We start from the raw sequence: 25,356 nt of genomic DNA, 5'->3' as shown, positions 1-25,356 counted from the left end.
CATGAAATCATAAAATAGGCTGGTGAAAGGTAATGATGGCTCACAATATATATATATAATAACTTGTAATGAATTCACCTACTTTGCTCTGCTTACTCTTTTTTCTGTAGCTCTCTGAGTCTTTGTTTTTCAAACTCTAATAATCATAGGGTATCTCCTTGTGTCATAATTCTCACCTCAGCTGATTTTCTTGGACAGTGGTTTATAACAAGTTTGTTAAAAGTGTTTCTGACAATTTCTTAACCTAACCCCAAAGTTAAGCCTAGATGCATCAAAACAGATGTAATGTTTGAAGAGAGAGAGAGAATGTCACATAAGAGATAACTTTGATTCTTCTACAATTAAATGGTGCTATGTGTTGTGTTAAACACACACTATCCTACCACAGGTTAAACTCTAGGCTGAAACTAAACTGATCTCTTGTGCTGCAAAATCAGTCAGAATATATTATTTGAGAAAAAAGAAATACATAACTGATACCAGTCAAGGAATAATTTTGTGTCAACAAATAAACCCACCTGTGCGTGAGATAATTGAGTAATGTGAAATTTGTTCTCTCATAAAATATATGACTATTCTCATAGAAATGGATTTTTAAACAAATTAAATTGTGCCTGAATAAGTCCAGTCAGTGTGTGAATTACCCACCCTTATCCTTTTTCTGTGAAGTGAAGACAGTGAAGATTTGGTGTCAGTTACCCGGGGTTTGTGTTCCTGCTAGGCAGTTATGAGTAGTATTATATCTTGGACAACTAACCTCTTTTGAGTGTTGGTGTTTTCTATTTTAAGACGGGATGTAGTGTGAAATAAAAAGGGAATATATATAATTAAAATGCCTGAAACAATTTGTAATAGTGATCACTAATACACTAAGTGTTTTTAATTTCTAACATATTTTGAAGATTTAGGTAATGATTAGAATTTGACTAGATTCAGAGGGCTTCCCTGGGGGTTCAGTTAGTAAAGAATCTGCCTGCAATGCAGGAAACCCAGGTTTGATCCCTAGGTCAGAAAGATCTCCTGGAGGAGGAAATGGCAACCCACTCCAATATTCTTGCCTGGAGAACTCCATGGATAGAGGAGCCTGGGGGCTGCAGTACATTGGATCACAAAAACTCAGACACGACTAACACTTTCACTTTCATCCTATTGGATGTGGGGTGATATCTCTAGCTCATTATAGGCTCCACATATTAATATATATATAAATATATACACGTATAAATAGTCTACACATTTAAATAAGTCACGGACACTGCCTCAGTGAATGTACTGTCTGAGAGGTAAGGAAAGGAATCCCCTAGAGGTCCAGTGGTTAGGACTCTACACTTCTATTGCAGGTGATCAGATTTGATCCCTGGTTGGGGAACTAAGATCTTGCAAGGCACATAGTGCAGCCAAAACAAAACAAAAAAGCCAAAAAAAAAAAAAAAAAAGCAAGGGAACAGCGATGGCTAAGGCAAGAGAGCATGTGACTCTTAATTAAAAATATATCAAACTTGTCTACCTGAATCAATGACCTCTACCTTTGACTAAAAATTCTGCCTCAAGTAATAAGGATTCTCTTTTCTATGAATGATTCACATAATGACAAAAGATTGCTAGAGATGACAGAATAGTAGAGGAAGGTGAACACAAAGAACAAATATGGATGGCCTTGTGTGTGGTAGAAAATGCCTAATTTTTGACATCAACTGAATGAATCTCGACTTCACTCCTTGCAGAATAAATTTGTGAGACTCTGGGCAAATGGAATTCTCTTAGAATGCAGCTTTCTAAAATAAAAACCACTCAAGTTTTATTAATGCTTATTATGTGCCAAGAACAGTGATGAGAATTTTCCATACATTAAAAAAAAAAAAGGAACAGCTGCTCTATTTGGAAAGTACTATGATTTTCTTTGTAACTGAGAAAACTGAGGTTCAGGAAGGTTAAGTAACTTGCCTAAGATCACACAGCCAGTAAATACCTTCACTGTTATTTTCATAGAAACAGCATGACTCTGGAATCTGTGCTCCTAATCCAAATAATAAAAACTTAAACATTTCTTTCCCTCTAAATTTCTTTTTTCTGAATAAAGTTAAAATGCAATTGACTCACGGATTTTAATAGCAAAACTATTTGGAGAATTTTATTGACTAAGTTTGGGTCAACAACCATTCGGTCTAAACAGTGGAATATTCAAACAGAGCTCCTTCTCTTTTTTTTTTTGTCCTCTTTAAACTTGAAACCACATTGTCAGGTTGGGATCTCAGCATTGGGAACTTTGCCCTCAGGTACTTTAAACAATGATATGTTGTAGTTATGCTCATCTGTATTCTCCTAGGCACTAAATTAGTCCCATAGGAAAAACTTACTTTCCTTTTAAGGTTATTGAATTACTCACTAGCTCCTTGGCACAAAAAAGGACTGATACCCAGGTGACTTTCCAGTCATTTATTATTATTTTGCTCACCATTAATAAAATGTTTCCTCATAGACAGTATTTCAATAATCTTTAGAAAAATCTCATTGAAAAAAAAAAAGAAAAATCTCATTGACGTAATGTTAATGTTATCCTTATTTTCAAATGAGGAAACTGAGGACCGTGGGGGGTATGTTGCAGAGATGACTAGAAACAGTCCCTCCCCAAGGAAATTTACATTTCATGAAAATATCTGTGTTGTCACTAGACTTTCAGTCAAGCTATCTGCTTCATCTTGCTCCTGCCATGGCCCCCCACCACTGATGGTCGTATTCAGTGATAATGGAAGTATAGTTACATCTGTGACACCTTATTTGATAGCTTTTCCTTAAATGGGAAGGGAGTGTGTGCTGGTGCTATTTAGTCACTAAGTCATGTGTGACTCTTTGTGACCCCATGGACTGTGTACCCTGCCAGGCTCCTCTCTCTGTCCATGGGATTTTCCAGGCAAAAATACTGGGGTGGGTTGCCGTATCCTTCTCCAGGGGATCATCCTGACCTAGGTATTGAATCTGAAGGGAATGGGTTAAGTGATGCAAACTCCCACATGTGTCTACAACCAAAACAACAACAAAAAGGGCATTTAGATGAGAAAGTAGGGAAAGTGAGTGAAGAAATTAATGAGGAAAAATAATTCAAACTATTCAACTCCCTGTAGGCCAAGTAGAAAAGGCAATGGGTCAAACTATTTTCATCTTCAATTGGTTGTTCAGGACTTTTTATAGACAGCTAAAGTCTCATGAAAACATAAAATGAGTTTATTACACTTTTTTTCAGTCTATCAGTCTTCCTTCAGGCCCTAGGCACATGCTAATGATTGGGATAAAACCAAGTTTGAATGGAGTTCCTGCTAAACAAATGAATGGTGGAGACTGGAAAGTTACATGAAAGGCAGCCAACTCTTCTGCAAAACCACACCACAATACACAAAGCCACAATGGTAAAAATTGCATGCATCTGGGAAGAAGGTATAAACTAGCATGTTATGGGGAAATCAAGGGGGCTAGAGAAAGGGAGGAGGGTCATAGATGAAAAGAACTCGAAGGATGGAAGCAGAACCCTAAAAGAAAGCAAAGAAAAAATAAAAGCAAATTCTAAACAGCTCCCCTTACAAATGACTTTCACATGCATGGTAAGACGTGAACTGAAAGAAAACAAATACCAAGAGATATAATAGACACATTATGTAACAAGGATTACTAAGGAGAGGCTAAAACCAGAAACAGATTTGGAATAATTTGGAGATGGAAAGTTTATATAAGAGATAGACACAACAGGCTAGGGGGAATTATGCCAACATGGGTCAAGGAGGATATTGTGTCTGAAGGGAGAAAGAATGTCACATAATAAATAAGTTGGCGGTGGGACAAAATATATTTGGATGGAAATAAAAGATAAAAGGAATATAGAACTAATCATAGGAAATTACGATAGACCATCTGGGTCAGATAAAAAAGGCAGCTCAGAATGTTTATGCAGATAAGGATGCCCAAGAAAAACAGGGTATGGTCTGGGATGGCTGATCTAGGATTTTAATACGACAGAGCGATGTGCTGGTTACATTACTGGAGAAGACCATGGATTCAATTAGAGCCCAGTTTTTGCATATGATTTGGAAGCCAAAAACTCATTAAAACAGTGAATAGACATAGATCCGGAATGATTTGGGACAGCCTATCACTCAACAGTTATCTATCCCTTCATTTGTAATGTTTTGTAATGTCCGTGAAGACTTGATGACCTTACCTTTCCTGTCACCCCACCACTCTGGAGATCTGCTATAGTTTGACACTGTCTTTATGAACACCCTGCCCAGATCAGTCTCCTCACAACCTTCCTGCTGTGGCTACACTTGTCCCAAGCTATTCAGGTCCAGCCTTTAAATTCATGCAGCTGAGTACCCTCATAAAATCGTAACTAGCCTATCCAAGTAGACTCTGACCATTTGTTCGGTCAGAGGACTTTGGCCTGGGCATTGTAACCAGGCATCCCTGGAGAATTGAAACACAAAAAAGAGCCAACAGCTGGAATTCCAGCCCACTCACCCTCGAACCCTCTAACTGAAGTAACAACAGTATCCAGGAAATTGCGTTGCTTTGTGTGCAGTGATGACTTCCTGATGATATGGCCAAAATTTTAAGGACTTTAACAGCAAGGCTGAGAGATCTTTCACTTCATTCTGGGCTCCAAAGCCTCTTCCCTGACAGCACATATTATAGGTGAATATGGCTGCTTCCCACAACGTACTTGAAATTCCTGAAGTCAGAGACTGAACCTCTCATGTCCCACTTGCAGAGATTAGCATTCTGTCTAGTAATTCTGAGTGCTCACTTATCATGTAAATGAATGGAATGATGATTCAAAGGAATTAATCTGTAAGTAAAAGATTTTAGGCAGTTGTATTGGCCATAAGGAGGTAATTTGCCAAAGGACTGGTTGGGTAGATAAGGATAAGAAGGGATGGTACCTATCTGGTCTTTAAGTTTGTTACTCAATCTGGAATTCTCTCCTCTGCTCACATGAAGACCAGCCTTGGACATCCCTTTCTGATCTAAGAATTAAAAGTTCAGTTTATAAAGACTGGAAAGCTCAGTGATCCCAACATAGATGCTTCTTATGTATTTTTCTCATCACTTACACAGAAATGTCAACTTACTTATGAATCGACTCCTTTGGGTCCCTAGCAACACCCAATCATCTTGCCCAGAATTCTGTAGAAAATTTACATCTTGTAGAAAATTAGTGTATATTTACAATACCTCAGCTTTGTTACGGAGAAGGCAATGGCAAGCCACTCCAGTACTCTTGCCTAGAAAATCCCATGGATGGAGGAGCCTGGTGGGCTACAGTCCATGGGGTCGCTACTAGTCGGACAAGACTGAGCAACTTCACTTTCACTTTTCACTTTCACACATTGGAGAAGGAAATGGCAACCCACTCCAGTGTTCTTGCCTAGAGAATCCCAGGGATGGCAGAACCTGGTGGGTTGCCGTCCATGGGGTCTCACAGAGTCAGACACGACTGAAGTGACTTAGCAGCAGCAGCAGCAGCAGCAGCTTTGTTAACAATGTGTTGTAGCCTAGTAGCTCCCGAAAGTTGCATCAGGAGCACCAGACGAATGTGAAAAAATAGAAAAGGGATTTCCCTGATGGTCCAGTGGCTAAGACTCCCCTCTCCCACCACAGGGGGTCTGGGTTTGATCCCTGGTCATGGAACTAGAAACCACATGCTGCCAACCTTAGAGTCTATATGCTGTAACTAATACCTGGCACAGTCAAATCAATCAATATTTTTTTAAAAAAGGAAAAAAAACAAAAACAAAACCCCCCCAGATTCCTGGTTCCAGACCTGGCTTAATAGAGTCAAACTCCCTGTATGAGGTTATAAAAGAATCTGCATTTTCAATCCCCAAATGTTTACAAAACATAACCTGATTTGGGAATTATATCTTCAACCAAATGCATTTATTAAACAAATAAAAAGCCAATTTGTTGGTTTAAAAATATCTCTGGTTATTAATAACTTCTATACCATTTTTAGAGACACCAAAAAAATCACTGATGATAGGTAGAGTTAGTTTTAGTTTAGAGCAAGATATAATAACCTCTGTTCACTGAAACCTTCACCCTTGAAGGAGTAGTGAGACTAATTAGTAGCTACAGTTCTTTTAAATGATAATTTTGTCTCTTATGTGGGCAATTACCAAATGAAATTCATTAATATTTAGCTGTATCTTCATTCATCCTGTATAATGATAATGACCTATTAGTTCATTTTTCAGCAGTGCCTATGGGTAGGGAGGATGTGCTTAGGACAGTACACAGAACAAATTACACTCAATAGTTTTAGGAGACAGAGGCACTGCATCAAGTTTCAGGGATGTTCAGAAAGGAGAAGATTATGGCCAGCTTTGGAGTAGTTCTGACTGAGACCAATTGCCTGCCACTGAGAGACCTTCACTGTATTTCATGAGTAAATAGGTGTGATACAGAAAGGGAGGGGCATTAAAAAAAAGATTTAAAAATCTACAACTTTAAGGAGCTTTCTATTTCTTCAGAAGGATAGTTACTAGCCATAATTCAAGGTAAAATACAGTTGCTATAGTAGAGGTTGGGATTGACATAGACACACTTGATACTATGTATAAAAAGATAACTAATGAGAACTTACTGTATAGTACAGGGAACTCCACTGCGGTGGAGTGGTGAGCTAAGTGAGAAGGAAATACAAAATAAGAGGGGATATATGTATACACATAGCTGATGAACTTGTTGTACAGCAGAGACTAACACAACATTTTAAAGTAACAGTAACCATACTTCAATAAAATTTAAAAAACCCACCCACCCACCCAACCAACCAAAAAAAGACAAAACAGCAGCAACAACAAAAAGCAAAAGTATCCCAAAAAGATGGAATTAGCTTAAAACCATACAAAAAAAATAATAATGACATAGATTTGATCCAGCAGATATTAAAACATATTATGAAATTATAGCAATTCAGTATGTGTGATACAGGTGCAAAAGTTAGAACAGAAAGAGAAAGCCCAGAAAAAGACTCTATCTGATATAATCATTTAACAATGAAGGAGAGAAAGTAAATCAGTGGTGAAGAGAAAGTGTACTCAACAAATAGTTCATAAAACATTGCAAAGAAAATTTGGATCAAAAGAAATTAGATACTTCTCTCATATCACCACTAAGATCAAGTTATTAAAATGCTATCAAGACTATGGTGAGATGGATACGGTTTTATACAGCTATTAGGGCAACAAACTAGATCAACCTTTTTGGAAAGCATTTTGTAAAATGAATTAAAGTTATTAAAATGTTCATAACATTCTGAATTAGTAATTTCACTTCTAAAAGTGTAAGTGAAAGTGTTAGTCACTCAGATCGTGTTCAACTCTTTGTGACCCCATGGACTGTAGCCTGCTGGGTTCCTCTGTCCATGGGATTCTCCAGGCAAGAATACTGGAGTGGGTTGCCATTTTCTCTCAAAGGGATCTTCCAAACTGATGGATTGAACCTAAGTCTCCTGCATTGCAGGCAGATTCTTTACTATTTGAGCTACAAGGGATAGTGACACATTTACTTTTAGATAAACATAGACACATACACATAGATAGATAGATAGATATACACATATGTTTTTTCTCTACACACTCATGTTTAAGAATACAATTTTTTGTAAAATGTTTATTACAATGTTATTTTTTAAAATAATGGAACTGGAAAAATGATGGTTAATTGGAAGATTATTAAGTAAATTATATCACAAATTATGTTACTTTTTTTTAACTTGACCTAATCAACATTTTTTGATAGAGCACTTTACCAAAGAACAACAGAGTAAACATTTTCAAACATGCCACATCCATCAATATAAATCATACACTGAGCTGTAAAATGAGTCAATAAATTTAAAAGATTCAAATATGTAGTATATTGTCTGACAACAGTAGAACTAACATAGAAATTAACAAGAGAGAGCTATCTGGAAAATCCCCAAATATTTGCACATTAAACAATGCACTTCTACTAAATAAGTATGTTGAAGAACGAATCACCAAAGAACTTGAACTGAATAAAAATGAGACCATCAAAACATCAAGATTTGTAAGATTCAGCCCAACCTGAACTTAGATAACAGATTATGTTACTTTAATGTAATGGAATAGAATGCATTTGTTAAAACATATTTGTTGGAAGCTTTTATTTCGATTTTTTGGTAGTTTCTTTATTTTTCATATGTTAGAGAAAAAAGTAGGGAGCTATTCATTTCAATTATATTAATACACAGAAAAAGGATTGGAAATATAATTCCAAAATGTTACTTTAGTTATTTTAGGATAATAATACTATGAATAGATTCTTCCCTTTTAGTGTATTTCCTTTCCAAGTTTTCTACAATTGGTGCATTTTAGAGTAGATTCTTGACATGCACAGGGGATGTATCCTAAAACAACAGCTAATCTTTAAGATGCAAAGAACTTCTCTTTCTTAGACTTCTTTAGTTTCTCTTTATTGCTATCATTAGCACCATCAGTTAGCTTTCTTCTCTCAAAGAATGTTTCTGTTGTGTCCCCAGAGTTACTATATACTTGATAACAGAAGAGAACACAAAAGCTACATTGAGCTCTGGATTCTGGGTGGTCTGCTAGCAGTAATAGCAGTAAGAAGTAAACCCTCCTCTATGTTTTCTAAAAATTCCATTCTAAGACACTCAATCAATAAAAGTAATAAAAATAATAATGTTCTTTGATACGGACAACTGACGTTCTCTGATTCTCATAAAAAAAAGTGAATAAATTCATCTTTAGAAAGTGTTGCTATTTTTCTTGATCAAAGTTAAGGTCACGTTGGCCAAGCAAGGTCTCCAAATAAATTGTAGACCCTAAGCACCTCTGAGAGTAAAATTTGGGATTTTGCTAGGCTTACTCACTAAGCCATTTTGGTCTCATACCATCTCCGAATCACTCGTGATTAAAATTCACATCAGAGCAAAATGACCAACTACCAGGTCACAGAACCTGGGTATTTTTCTTAAGTGAATAAACCCAGGAAGAATGAAGTATCAAATGCCAAGACTATGTTAAAAATGAATAGTAAGGGCAAGCTGTAGAAACAAAGAAAGAGATTAATTTGATGTGGAATGGAGGAAGTATGATTTTCATTAAGTATTCACAGGTGCCAAAGGCCATTGTCTTTATTTCTCTATGAAAGTAACTATATCCTCAGTCCCTTCCCTCACCTTGTGCCCTACAAATTCCTTCATCTGATGATAAAACTTTCAATATTATCAGCTCAAAGTGTATATTTTCTATTGTTATGTAAAAAATCACCATGAATTTAGCAGCTTAAATCACCACACCTTTATTATCTCACAGTCTATGTGGGTCAGAAGTCTGGACATGGCTTAGCTGAGGCCTTAGCAGATTATAGTCCAGGTTAGCCACAGCTTGGATCTCATCTGGAGACTCAATTGGTGATGCATCTACTCAGGTTGGTGGCAGAATTAATTTTCTTGGAGTTGTAAGGCTAAGAATTTAAGTTGTAAACCATGATTTTAACTCTTTGCTCTTATTCAGACAATGCTTTTTCGATGATCCAGCGGCTGTTGGCAGTTTGATGTCTGGTTCCTCTGCCTTTTCTAAAACCAGTTTGAACACCTGGAAGTTCACAGTTCACATATTGCTGAAGCCTGGCTTGGAGAATTTTGAGCATGACTTTACTAGAGTGTGAGATGAGTGCATTGTGTGGTAGTTTGCACATTCTTTGGCACTGCCTTTCTTTGGGATTGGAATGAAAACACCTTTTCCAGTCCTGTGACCACTGCTGAGTTTTCCAAAATTGTTGGCATATTGAGTGCAGCACTTTCACAGCATCATCTTTCAGGATTTGAAATAGCTCAACTGGAATTCCATCACCTCCACTAGCTTTGTTCGTAGTGATGCTTTCTAAGCCCCACTTGACTTCACATTCCAGGATTTCTGGCTTTAGGTGAGTGATCACACCATCATGGTTATCTGGGTCATGAAGATCTTTTTTGTACAGTTCTGTGTGTTCTTGCCACCTCTTAATATCTTCTGCTTCTGTCAGGTCCATACCATTTCTGTCCTTTATTGAGCCCATCTTTGCATGAAATGTTCCTTTGGTATCTCTGATTTTCTTAAAGAGATCTTGTCTTTCCCATACTATTGTTATCCTCTATTTCTTTGCATTGATTGCTGAGGAAGACTTTCTTACCTCTCCCTGATACACATGTATACTCTAGTCGTTAGGGCCAAGCACTAACTGTAGCAATTGAATGAGTTCATAGGCTACAGAATTGACATTACGTGGGATGGTAATGTAAGCCAGTGCCCTCAGAATAGCAAGTCACTAGCATGTTTTGGCGGAGAAGGCAATGGCAAGCCACTCCAGTACTCTTGCCTGGAAAATCCCATGGATGGAGGAGCCTGGTGGGCTGCAGTCCATCGGGTCGCTAGGGGTCGGACACGACTGAGCGACTTCACTTTCACTTTTCACTTTCACACATTGGAGAAGGAAATGGCAACCCACTCCGGTGTTCTTGCCTGGAGAATCCCAGGGACGCGGGAGCCTGGTGGGCCTCCGTCTATGGGGTCACACAGAGTCGGACACGACTGAAGTGACTTAGCAGCAGCAGCAGCAGAGCTTTAATAATGGAAGTTCTGGAGGATAAAGAATTACCAAGAGGACAAAAACATGAGTTAATATATAAACACATCATCTCAATTTATAGCGGTTGACAATGACTTACTGAAGAGCTACTAATTCTATAGGTGTTAAAGAGATGGGTATGATTTTAGTACATTATTTGAAACCCATCACAGTCACATTTCTCTGCTTACTTTAACTTATTTTTCTTCATAGGACTTATTACTACTTGATAAACTTGTATTACTTTATTGTTTCTCTCTCCGAGTCATGTGTAATGTATTATAGGCTCCATCCTCCAGTGTCTATAATAATGCCTGCTGTATAAGTTCTCAATAAATGGATATTTAATAAATGAATAGATGTGCAATGAAAGATAAAATATATTCAAAGGGCAAGAAATATTATAAATAAAGACAGATAAAACCACAGGAAGACTGGTTTACTAAGAACTGAAATCAATGCAATTTCTCTCTGTGTTAAACAAAATATGAACCATGTATACTTCCTAGCTCCTATGTTAGACAATACTAGGATCAAGAAAATAACTTGGCTACCTGTTCTGGAAAGTACTTGCTTCTGCAATATAAAACTGTGAACTAACTAACGTAGTCACTTTAAGGCCCTCCTCTCACTGTGGATTGGAATTTAAAGCTTTTATATTAAAAAGTCTGCCCAATCCCAACCAGCTCCCTATCTTAAAAGACTTTTTAAAATCACCTCGTCCAGCTCTGGAAGCTTATAATGCTCTTCTATAACTTCCCCTCTGACATGTTACCAGGACTCTAGCAAATGTTCATTCTTTGCATAGCAAGTCTAATAAACTTAGTTTTGCTTCATCAAAATTGTCCACTGACGGTCATTTTCAAGAGGTAGCATGCGACTCTTGAACTAGTAACTTTCAAGAGGTAGCAAGTGAGGAGGAAGCAGAACGTAACTGGAGCACCCCTCAGGGTGGGAGGTAGTATCTGATTCTAGTGGTAAGAAGCAGATAACCAGAAAAAATGTGTTGGGGGTCTGTATTAATAAAAGTCAAGAAAACAGAAACCTCTGTAGCTATTTCAAATAGAAGAAATTTAACACGGGAAATTGGTTACATGGGTAATGGAACGTTAGAGGAAGACACACAGAGAGAGAATGCAAAGGGAATGGCTAGTAAACTACAGTTTAAGTAAATACTATGAAGCAACTATGATCACTATGGCTGGTGGCAAAAAGATGAAGATGATGTTACCAGAACCCAGATGTGTAGAGAAGAAGGGCTCTGTGGCTATAGTGGAACCACAGAGAAGACGCTTCCTGGCCGATGCTGCTACTATGGAGAATGGAGGGATTGCTGAGGGATTCAGACACTTCCAAAGAAGGTTCTAGAAGCAGAGGAGGAGGGAAAATAACTTTTCCATTTTCTGGCTTTCTATGTCCGGTCAGTGACGCCTACTAGAAGAAAAATAACAGGAAGCCAGATGTCAAAGAATCCTGGGAAAAGTAGTATGCAGACCCTCAGGTCCAGAATTATAGAGCTGAATAGAGAAAAACAGATGTGGGCTGAAAGATGACAGGTGAACTAGGCACAGGGCCACACAGAAATGTAGATAAGGAATGTAGATTTTTAGAGAGGTTATAAGGATCTATAATAAGTGTAATTATATGAACAAAGTATTGGGAAATAGTAGGCTAGCTCTTTTAGTTCTACATGGAACTACTCCACCCCATTCCACCCATCCCACCAAGCTGTGAGCTTTCCTCTTTCTCTACACACCTGTAGTGGAGAGAAGGTAGCTTTCTCCTACCTACCCCTATAACTCTCTCTGTGGTTAGAGGAGAAACCACAGGACTAGGAATAAGAACACACCACTATTCATTGTCAGTGAATGTTAGAGAGATTTGTTAGAAAGATTTGTAACGGAATTTAGGACAGGGGTGGGGGTGGGGGGAAATACATCATTTTTAGCATACTAATGGCCAGAATTATTCTTTCACAAGATATAAGATCAGTTATAAGATATAATATTGGGATGCATCTCTTAATTCTGCCCTGAGTTTTATTACCAAAATTCTGGGACTAAGTGACTCTCTTTCCCTTTGTTCCTGGAAGGGCAGGAAGTTATTATAATGAATCACCTTGCTGACCTTTCTGGTCTCCACCTGTGGGGTTTTTTTTTTTCCCCATATAAATTATTTACTGTTTTTAAAAATATGTATATACATTCCAGGGGTACAACATTATAACTTGGCATCTATATACACTATACAGTATTCATTACCACTAGTCTTGTATCTTTCATCCATTTTGCCCACCTTTTGTTAGATATATGATTTAAAAATACCTTCTCCTACTCAGTAGGCTGCCTTTTGTTCTGATAATGGTTTCCTCCGCTGTGAAAAGACATTTTGGTTTGATGTTGTTCCATTTATTTTTGCTTTTGTTTTCATGTGTTTTGATTCAAATTCAAAATATATTACTAAGACTGATGCAAATGAGGATACTGCCTAAGTTTTCTTTTAGGAATTCAATGGTTTCGGGTCTTACATTCAACTCTAATCCATTTGGAGTTAATTTTTTGTATGGTATAAGATAGTCATCTAGTTTCATTCTTTTGTATGAGGCTGTCCAGTTTTCCCAACACTGTCTATTGAAGACACTATCCTTTCTCATAAACAAGATTGACAAACCTCTGGCCAGGCTCACCAAAAAGAAAAGAGAAAACTCAAATAAATAAGAAATGAAAGTGGAAACCTACCAACTGATACTGCAAAAATACAAAAAAGCATAAAGAATACTATGATCCATTATATGCCAGCAAATTCAGCAACCTAGAAGAAATGGACAAGTTTCTAGAAACATACAGCTCACTAAAATTGAATCAAGAAGAAATAGATAATTTGAATAGATCAATTACTAGAAGTGAAATAGAATGTATAATTTAGAAATTCTCTATAAACAAAAGTTCAGGACCAGATGGCTTCAAAGGTGAAGTCTCCCAAACATACAAAGAACTTCTACCAATTCTCCTCAAACTCTTCCAAAAATTTGAAGAAGAGGGAATACTCCCCAAAACAATCTATGAAGCCACCACTACCCTAATACAAAACCAGACAAAGAGGCCACCCAAAAAACATTATAGGCCAATGTCATTGATGAATATAGACGTAAAAATTCTCAACAAAATATTAGCAAGCTGAATCCAACAACATATAATAAAGATCATACACCATGACTAAGTGGGATTCATCCCAAGTTCACAGGGATAGTGGAATCTAAATATGAACCTATCTATGAAACAGAATTAGAGCAGACTGGTGGTTGCCAAGGGGGAAGGCCTTAGGGGAGGGATGTAGTGGGAAGTTAGGTTTAGCAGATGTTAGCTTTCATATATAGAATGAATAAACAATAAAGTCTTCCTGTGTAACACAGAGAACTATATTCCATAACCTATGATAAACAATAATGGAAAAGAACGTATTAAAAAAGAATGTACATATATACAGTCTTAACCATTCAGCTGAGTTCAGTTCGGTTGCTACTCAGTTTGGTATCGATTCTGAACCTTCTTGGTGCTCTTAAATTCCCCAATACACTGATGAAACTAGTCTCAGAATGAAAACAACTAGAATGTGGGTAAAATGTGACTCATCTTCTGTTTGGGCTCACTGAACATTGTTGTTGCTGTTGTTTAGGCGGCTCAGTCGTGTCTGACACTTTATGACCCCAGGGACTGTATAGCCCACCAGCCTCCTCTGTCCATGGGATTTCCCAGGCAAGAATCCTGGAGTAGGTTATAATTTTCCTCTCCAGCAGGTCTTCCAGGCCAAGATCAAACCTGCATCTCCTCCATCAGCAGGCAGATTCTTTACCAATGAGCCACCTGGGAAGCCCTCATTGAATATTAAGGTAGAGTGACAGAGCCAACCGTTGAGACAAAACACAATATGTGGCAGCATTGTGGGTGGAAGCCCAGCTCTGCACTCACTGGGTGTGTGTTCTCAGGCAAGTCAGGATCAATTCCCTCCTCTGCAAAACAGACGTAATAATATTTGTCTCCTGAGCTCATTTTGAGGAATAAATGAGTGAACATGGGCAATGGACAGTCCAGAAACACTAACCCCTTGCATTGTCCTGACCTATTGAATATTGTAATTTTGTTACTAAAAAATGTATTTGGTGGTTTATGTGTGTTTTTCTCTTGGACAAAGTGCCTGATGGGTTCCGAAAGCAGTTGTCATCAAGTCTCAACCTGTTTGACATGAATGTTTAAGGATGCCTTATTTGGCTCCTGCTAACCTCCTCCAGTACATTTCCAGTGGGTGGCAAAGATGGCAAATAATACACTTTAATCCCTCTTATTTGAGGGGCAACGCCTTGTTATGGCACATTGGACTTGACATGTGGGTACACGGAAGGAGATTAGAGTGACTTGAACTCTCTCTAAAGCTGTAACATCACTTAACTCTCTAAGGAATAGAATCTTGTTTGAATGGGGTTGAATTCTGTTTTGTTCACCTGCATTGGGCGAACAGAATGATACGCATTCCTCAGTGTTCTCAGACTCAGGCTGCCTAAAGATTAAACATGGGACTTTTCTCAATGATATCTACTTGCCAGCAATTAAAAAAAAAAAAACTTTTCTGCAGGCCCAGATCTGCAATTTCTTACTTTTTTCCCCCCTCTCACAAGCAATGATCAAGCTTAAAATGAACAGTAACCGAATTGTTCATTTGTCCTAAATCTACCTTCCTCTGATAGTCTCATTGAATTGTAATTTTAGACTCAGAAAGGACTCAGCCTGAGAGCCAGAGGTTAACTGCTTTTGCCTCTTATCTTTCCACTACCCTGGTCTCCCCACTTCTGTCTAGCACTCTTTGCACTTCACACACTACAAACAGAAAGCATTTATAGAGGAAGCTCTACTGATGAGGAAACTGATGCACCAGAGTTCAGCTTCTGAAAATCAAAGAGGTGACTTCTCATTACCACCATTAGCAACCACACCACCCTCAACCCCATCATTTCTCTTTTTTTAAAATAGAAAGTTTTAAAAAATTTTCTTTTCGACTGTGCCATGTGGCATGTGACCACAGCCATTAAATGAAAAGATGCTTGCTCCTTGGAAGGGAAGCTATGACAAACCTAGACAGCGTATTAAAAAGCAGAGACTCCACTTTTCTGACCAAGGTCCGTATAGTCAAAGCTATGCTTTTTCTAGTATGGATGTGAAAACTGGACCATAAAGAATGCTGAACACCAAAGAATTGATGCTTTCAAATTTTCATACAGAAGTCAGAGGGACATTAAAATGTCAGTTAAACGATGGCACTGCTGAGTTTAAAACCCTGTAATGACTCTCCAACCAGTCCATTCTAAAGGAGATCAATCCTGGGTGTTCATTGGAAGGACTGATGCTAAAGCTGAAACTCCAATACTTTGGCCACCTCATGCGAAGAGTTGACTCACTGGAAAAGACTCTGATGCTAGGAAAGGTTGAGGGCGGGAGGAGAAGGGGACGACCGAGAATGAGATGGCTGGATGGCATCACCGACTCTGTGGACATGAGTTTGAGTGAACTCCGGGAGTTGGTGATGGACAGGGAGGCCTGGCGTGCTGTGATTCATGGGGTCGCGGAGAGTCGGACACGACTGAGCGACTGAACTGAACTGAACTGAACTGAATGACTCTCTATTTCATTCAGAGTAAAAGCCCAAATTTCTGCAGTGACTGATGGACCCTACATGTTCTCCTCGCCTTCCTTCACATACATTTTGTTCCAGATTTGATGGTGTCTTTGCTGTTCCTTGAACAGGATGCTCCCAGTGAGCTGAAACTTTTTCCTGTATTTGTTGGTTCACTCCTGTCTCTCCTATAAGCTTTACACATCTATTACCTCCCTGGGACCTGCACTGACCACCAATTTAAAAAGTTGCAAACCTATCCCCAGCACTGTCCCACTTTCTTTCTCTCCATGGCATCTGTCACCACTGTTTCTGTTTCTGTTCCTAGATGTAGATAGCTGCCTCTCCCTCTGTCCTCCCATGGTCTTTCCTGGGAGTTTGTACATGGCGTGGGTGGGAGGACAGAGCATGTAAGATGACTAATCCTATTGGATCAGGTCCTACCCTTTTAACCTTTTTACTTCTTAGAGGTCCCATCTCCAAATTCAGCCACAGGGGTAGTTGGGGCTTCAATATATGAATTTGGAGGGTGGGGGCCAGTACACCAGAATCAGGGCATGAATTTTTGTCTGTTCTGTTCACTGTCTACAAAAGTTCTTGGCATATAGTAGGTACTCAAAAATAATTGTTCAATGAAGGAATGAAATACTTAGCCCATAAGTGGTAGACAACCTCTAAAATGGTTCCTGGTATCCACACCCTGGTGTAATCCCCTCCCTTTGGGTTATACCTAGCAACTCCCTTTTAGTGCATAACAATAGTGTAGAAAAAGTTACAAAATGTCACTTCCTAGATTATGAAAGGACTCTGGCTTCTTTCTCTCTTATTTGCTGATTCTGATAGAAACTACTTGCCATGTGTGTGCCATGGAGAGGCCCACGTGTCAAGGAACTGAGGGAAGCCTGCAAAAAACTTAATCTTGCTGACAACCACAAAATTGGAAGAGCATGGAAGAAGATCTTCCCTCAGTCAAATTGATTCTAACCCATAGAAACTATGAAATAATGTTTGCTATTTTAAGCTGCAAGTTATGGGGTAATTTTTTTATGCAGCAAAGCATAATCTATATACCTAATAATACAGGAATGATGACCATGTCTGAAGAAACCTGAACACTTTATCTGGGAATGATCATTTGAAAGTGGGGCTGTCCTTCTAGTTTGGTACCATTCAATTGCTACAGGCCTATTGTTTTTCAGTTGCCAAGTCGCATTTGACTCTTTATGACCCCTTGGACTGCAGCACACCAGGCTTCCCTGTCCCTCACCATCTCCCAGAGTTTGCCCAAATTCATGTCCATTGAATCATTGATGCCATCCAACCATCTCATCCTCTGCCACCCTCTTCTCCTCCTGCCCTCAATCTTTCACAGCATCAGGGTCTTTGCTAATGAGTTGGCTGTTTGCATCAATGCAAACATTTCATCAGGTGGCCAAATAATTGGAGCTTCAACTTCAGCATCAGTCCTTCTAATGAGTATTCAGGGCTGATTTCCTTTAAGATTGACTAGTTTGATGCCCTTGCTGTTCAAGGGACTCTTAAGAATCTTCTCTAAGCACCACAATTCGAAAGCATCAATTCTTTGGCACTCTGCTTTCTTTATTGTCCAGCTCTCACATCCATATATGACTTATGGAAAGACCATAGCCTTAACTATATGAACTTTGTTAGCAAAGTGATATCTTTGCTTTTTAATGCTCTGTCTAGGTTTGTCATAGTTTTCCTGCTGAGAAGCAATTGTCTTCCCATTTCATGGCTGCAGTCACTATCCGCAGTGATTTTAGAGCCCAAGAAGAGTAAATCTGTCACTGGTTATACCTTTCCCCCTTCTATTTGTCATGAAGTGATGGGACTGAATGCCATGATCTTAGTTTTCTTTAATATTGAATTTTAAGCTGGCTTTTTCACTCTCCTCCTTCACCCTCATCAAGAGGCTCTTTAGTTTCTCTTTGCTTTCTGCTGTTAGGGTGGTATCATCCCCATATCTGAGGTTGTTCATATTTCTCCCATCTATCTTGATTCCAGCTTATAACTCATCCAGCCAGGTACTTTTCATGACATGCTCTGTATTTAAGTTAAATAAACAGAGTGACAATAAACAGCCTTGTCATACTCCTTTCTTAACCCTGAACCAGTCTGTTGTTCCATACAAGGGTATAGCTGTCGCTTCTTAACACATATACAGATTTCTCAGGAGACAGGTAAGATGGTCTGCTATTCCCATCTCTTTAAGTGTTTTCCACAGTTTGTTATGGTCCGCACAGTCAAAGGCTTTAGCGTAGTCAATGAAACAGAGGGAGATGTTGTTCTGGAATCACCTTGCTTTCTCTATGGTCTAGCGAATGTTGGCAATTTGGTCTCTGCCTTTTCTGAACCCAACTCGAACATTTGGAAATTCTTGGTTCATGTATTACTGAAGTTTGGTTTGGAAGATTTTGAGCATAACCTTATTAACATGATAGATGAATGCAATTGTCCAGTAGTTTGAAAATTCCTAAGAACTGCTCTTCTTCAGAATTAGGATGAAGATTGACCTTTTCCAGTCTTGTGACCACTGCTGAGGTTTTCCAAATTTGTTGGCATATTGAGTGCAGCACATAAATAGCATCATCTTTTAGGATTTTGAATAGCTCTGGCAATACAGGTGCTTTTTTCTTCCTATATCACCCAGCTTGTAGGATCTTGGGTCCCCCACCAGGGACTGAATCTGGGACTCTGCAGTGAAAACACTGAGTCCTAACCACTGGACCACTGGGGAATTCTCTTCAGGAACTTCCTGTCTATATTCAAGGCTCTAAAGTAGGAGTTAGCAAACTGTGACCCACAGGCCAGCTGTCTGCTTTTGTAAATAAAATTTTATGGACCAAAGACATACTCATCTACTTGATAGATTGTCTATTCTTATATTTGCAGAATTGAGTAGTGGCGATAGGGATCACCTGGCCAGCAAGCCTCAAATTTTTACTATCGAGCCCTTTAAGAAAAAGTTTTTGTACTCAGAGACAAAGACTAATAAAGAGTTCTTGAGTTCTTGATATCTCTGTCTTTAATGCTTTCTAAGAAGTATACCCTTTGCTATCTTCCCCAGTCTTTAAAAGCCCAGTAAGAGGGTCAAATACCTCACACCTACACATAGAGGCAAGACTACTGAGTGGTTTAGAGCAGTAATCTTTACATTTTTTGGTGATAATCCACAGTAAGAAGTGAATTTTATATCACTACTAAGGATTCTAGGTACATATACATGTGTGTATATATATACACACACAAACATATACATAAAATTTTTAAAATGTATCATAAAGCAATACTTATCCTTTATATAAGATATCTTCTGTTATTTTCTGTTTTATTTCATGTTCCTGCAAAGTGCTGGATTCTCCCACTAAATTGATCTTCCTAATGGGACTGCTGAATGGATGTGACTTCCTGGATGACCATCCTTGGTCAGGGTTTGGTGTGATGTCAGGACAACCTGCCTTCTAATCTCAGCTCTGACTCTCACCAGCTGTGGAATCTTGGGGTCAGGGGCCCTGATGCTCTGAGCCTCGCTCTTCTCACTGGCAAATGGGAGAGTTACCTATCTTGGGGATCGCTGTGACAGTGAGCATGAGAAAGTCCATGTAAAGCGCTATGCCCTTGGCACATGGTAATGCTTTCATAAAAATAACAACAAATCAACAAATGCCCTTGTCCCAGGTGCATATTACATTACTTTAGTGTCCTTCCAGCTTTGTTGAGCAATAGAGAAAACCTCCAAAGGGACTCCTAACAGAGGACTGACAAAGTCTATGGGATCATTTTTCTATGGGATCCTTTTCTGAGACTCAGAAATGAGTTATGTTGGCAAACCAAAACACTCTGTATCAACTGGCATGAAATGCCTGCAGCCCTATAAACAGTGATCCTTTGCCAACTGGATTTAAGGAAACTCCCTTTTATTCAATCCCACAGCCATTATATTTGCTAAGCATTGAATTCCACAGTAAGGTAAGTGTACAACTCAAAAAGCAAACTGCATGCAGATTATCCTAGGTAGAAAAGAAACAGTATTTCTCCTTACCCATCCTCTTTTAGGAAGGAAGATCTGGTCTTACTGTTCAAAGTCTTTCACATCTTTCTCCCAAGTTGCTTCTTATTCTCTATGTGCCTCAAACTGCTGCTTTGTTTACATCTTAAAGGCTACTTCTCTCAAGAGAAGATTATAGGCACATTTTAGGAAGCAGGTAAGCCTGAATAAGGGCTTCCCTGCTGGATAAGTGGTAAAGAACCTGCCTGCCAATTCAGGAGAATGAGTTTGATTCCCAGGTCAGGAAGATTCCCTAGAGAAGGAAATGGCAACCAACTCCAGTATCCTTGTCTGGGAAATCCCATGGACAGAGGAGCCTAGCAGGCTACAGTCCATGGGGTCACAAAAGAGTCTGGTATGACTAAACAACAGCAACAAGCCTGAATAAAACAGAATTACGTTCAGAGTCTACTTTTGCCCTGTTGTTTTCTCTCCCCCCATGACCTTCAACCCCCGTCCTTTAAATGAAGCTATGGCCTTGGTTTCAAATACCCAAGGGTACCCTGAGAAGGCCTTATTAGGTTAAGGTTAAGCCTAACCTTAATTGTTGCACTAATTTTCATTCCGAATTACAGGGACCATAAACCCCAAACAGAGTTCAAAGGGAAAGACTGGAGAAACTCAATCAGCTATAGCTCATTTGCTGCCCAAACTGACTACACTCTCACTTCACCATCAGTCCTCCCACTTTAGACTCTCTGGAGCTGGTGCAACAACAGCCTGGTACCTCTGCTTTCTCAGGAGCAACCTCACAGCCAACCAGACCCCTCTCCTTGGTGACATCTTATCCAATTCCCTGAGTCGATCCAAGTCCCATCCCAACAAATCATTTCATTACCACACCCTCTAGCCTAGAGAGAGAGGTTTTTAAGAAAGTGAATTGCTTCTGAAGAACTTCTGATTCCTAGCTGTGGGAACTAGAATGTGTAGGGAGGGAGATGTCTAGGGACTGCTGCTCTTATTGTGAAACCTTTGTTCTTTCCTCACTACCTAGTGGGACAGTTTCAAGAATCCCACAGTTTGAAGGCTTGTGGAAGGATCTCAGTTTTCCTCTTCTTTATCCCCTGCCTTCTCCCTGGAATAGGAGGAGGAACAGTAATATTCTGTGGTCTGTACCTAGCTGTTCCCTCGTGACTCTCTTTTCCCAGGCAGAACTGATCCACTCTATAGATTCTTCTGTGTCCTCGCTGGGTTCTAGGCCATTGTTAAATTCATGCAAAGCTTAAATGATACAGAAGAAGTCTTATCTGTCAGCCACTGAGTGACCTTGGGCTGGTCACCTTACCTTCATGGGCCTCATAATGTAAGATGACAGATTAATTAGCTTAGGTAGGGACTCACTTGCAACTCCAGTTAGTTGGTAGTGGCTGCTGGGAGACTTGTGTAGAAAACATCTGTGGGGCCACATTTAGGCTCGATAATTGATTAGTGATGCCTGCCACAGATGGGAGGTGAGGGGGAGTTGCCTCTCCAATCACAGATGCCATCTTTAAGCTAAATGCTCTACTAATTATTCCTAATTTTTGATTCTTTTGATTCTAGATTCTGTTATTGAGATCTATCTCAGTTTAAGCTACATGTTTTAAGTGTTTGCCTCTGTGCTAATGGAAATGAGGAGAAGGTACAGAAAAAATTTATCCTCTTGCCCTTTAAGTAATGAAGACCCAGAAATCTGATCTGCTTCTCTTTGAACCAAAACAATTTAATTAGCTGCAGAAACTGGAGAAGATGGATTCTTTTGTTAGACACAGCCATTGTTTTCCTTGTCCTAAAATGGAGACAATAACACTTAGATCCTTTTCATGCACCAGGCCATTATGGACAAAATTCTGACTTAATGAGTGAACTTCGAATATTAATTTAGCAAGAATGAAATTAGAGAACAATTTAAAGATTCTCATTTTGAACTGAGTACAAAGGAAAAATTAAAATTAAAGCAAGTAATATATTTCTGTACCTTTTTGAAACCATGAAAAATAATATCATACCATGAAAACTTTTCAGCTTCAGTGACATGTGTGCCTGAGGAGAGTGGTTGAGAGGGCTGAACACCTAAATAGAAATAAAATAAACACCATCTACAAAAAGCAGTAGAAAAAAGGGTTAACATCTGTTTGATAGTTAACATACATGTTATTCATGAATGACTAATGTTAAAAAATGTGGAATATGAGAGCATAATTGCCATAAAACTATTCAGAACAAGAGTTAATCTTGAGTTAATTTTGGTTTGGTGGTTTGAAGACACTCCAAAATTTTACAGTGCTGTGGGTCCATCAAGTCAAACACTAATGATCCCTACCCTGTAACAGAAGGTGTTGGTGTTTGCCTTGAATCTTCCCTGACTTCATATCTTAATGTACTTTGGAGAAATAAGGGGCATTTTGCTTGTAATTTTTCAAAAAAGTATCATGCAGAAAGAGGAAAAATTGTTACTGATTTGAAGTTATGTAGAAATGAACTGTGGAAAATTCTTAAAGAGATGGGAATACCAGACCACCTGACCTGCCTCCTTAGAAATCTGTATGCAGGTCGAGAAGCAACAGTTAGAACTGGACATGGAACAACAGACTGGTTCCAAATCAGGAAGGTTGTATATTGTCACCCTGCTTATTCAACTTATATGCAGAGTACATCATGAGAAATGCTGGACTGCATGAAGCACAAGCTGGAATTAAGATTTCTGGGAGAAATATCAATAACCTCAGATATGCAGATGACACCACACTTATGGCAGAAAGCAAAGAACTAAAGAGCCTCTTGATGAAAGTGAAAGAGAAGAGTGAAAAAGTTGGTTTAAAACTTAACATTTAGAAAATTAAGGTAATGGCATCTCCCATCACTTCATGGCAATCAAATGGGGAAACAATGGAAACAGTGAGATACTTTATTTTTTTGGACTCCAAAATCACTGGAGATGGTGACTGCAGCCAAGAAATTAAAAGATGCTTGCTCCTTTGAAGAAAAGTTATGACCGACCTAGACAGCATATTAAAAAGGAGAGACATTACTTTGCCAACAAAGGTCCATCTAGTCAAAGCTATGGCTTTTCCAGTAGTCATGTATGGATGTGAGAGTTGGACTGTAAAGAAAGCTGAGTGCCGAAGAATTGATGCTTTTGAACTGTGGTGTTGGAGAAGACTCTGAGAGTCCCTTGGATAGCAAGGAGAGACAACCAGTCCATCCTAAAGAAAACCAGTCCTGAATATTCATTGGAACGACTAATGCTGAAGCTGAAACTCCAATACTTTGGCCACCTGATGTGAAGAACTGACTCATTGGAAAAGATCCTGATGCTGGGAAAGATTGAAGGTGGGAGGAGAAGGGGACGACAGAGGATGAGATGGTTGGATGGCATCATTGACCCAATGGACATGAGTTTGAGTAAGCTCCCGTAGTTGGTGATGGACATGGAAGCCTGGTGTGCTGCAGTCCATGGGGTCGCAGAGAGTCGGACACAATTGAGCAACTGAACTGTACTGAGATTCCTTATAACAGGTTTACTGTAACTTTTATTAATAGAATACCCACATTTTCGATTCAATTTTTTCAGGCAGTGTCCTTTATAAAAATCTCCTATCATTGTGGTGTAGAGGTACATCACATCCAAACAATGAATACATATCACATTGCCATGATGTGAACGAGATGTTTGCCCCATATCCCCTCAGTAAAAAATGACCCACAAAGGCATGAGTGTTCTCTAGGTGTGTACTGTAGGTTCAGAGAATGGAGCAGAATTAGCTTTACAGGGCCTGGAAGATGGGATCTTTCCCTGATGGGCTCTTTGTCATGTAATTCATGGTCTACTTGCATTGACATCTTTAGCCTGAATAATTCTCTGAGTTCTAGAACTTCTTATCTACTCCATGATGATTTAACATAATTTTATATTATTGGTATTGTTTGGGCCAGAAACTTTGTTTGGGTTTTTCCATAAGCTGTTATAGAAAAACCAAACTTTCTGGCCAACCCAATATTTTGGAGCCTAGCACATGTCAAGAATTAGGGGTGCCAAAATAAATAAGATAATGGATGAGATGGACATATAATTAGACAAGTAAACAAGTTAGTAGGAGGGAGGTAAACACACAGTGTGGTAGGCAGCACAGAGGAGGGTGTGGCCAGTCTGTGTAGACTCCGAGGACTGTAACTATGACTCAACTTGAACTCAGTAATTCTGTCCCTAGCCAGTCATACTTTAAGAAACCAAAAGCCATTGACATGCAAACTATGGGGACCTGACAAGATCTGTGAGAACCCAAGTTCCTTCAAAGCCACCCATTATTATAAAGTCCCTGCAGGTCCCTCAGAAGGCCAGCTGAAGAGGGAAAACTATGGAGTAAGTTCAGAAAAACTGTAATTTTAGTTCTGACTCTGCCTCTAATCGTATAACCGGATGGCTGGATGGCATCACCGACTCGATGGGCATGAGTTTGAGTGAACTCCGGGAGTTGGTGATGGACAGGGAAGCCTGGCGTGCTGTGATTCATGGGGTCGCAGAGAGTTGGACACGACTGAGTGATTGAACTGAACTGAACTGAACTGAAGGCAAGTTACTGCACCTGTTTTTCTGTAAAATGACAACTTGGAAGGGAAAAAACGGGGCTTGGTCACCTAGGAAATAAAAGTATCTGAGGCAGACATTGGCAGTACTCAGCCACTGTTTAGAGAGAGGACCTTCACCAAAGGGCATCTGGGAGATAGTCTAGACTTGTGATACATCAGCTTCTACTACCTCGGTGTTCCATAGCCTCGGTTGTACTTTCAAATCACCCGGGCAGTTTTTGAAGTTATAACCTATGTTCAGGGTAAGACCAGAACAGTTAAACTCTCCAGGGCTTACAGCAGTGAGCACTGAATACCTGACTTGTGACTTAATGATCACCAAGCAATCTTTTCTGATTAATATTTGGCTACCTACAAATATTTAACAGGGAGGAAAATGTGCTGGTCAAAATGGCTTTGGATAT

The sequence above is a fragment of the Moschus berezovskii genome, chromosome 4, assembly GCF_049115385.1.
Source record: "Moschus berezovskii isolate FMDL1 chromosome 4, NW_MosBer_1.0, whole genome shotgun sequence".
NCBI lineage: Eukaryota > Metazoa > Chordata > Mammalia > Artiodactyla > Moschidae > Moschus > Moschus berezovskii.
Note: the sequence above shows the minus strand (reverse complement) of the source record.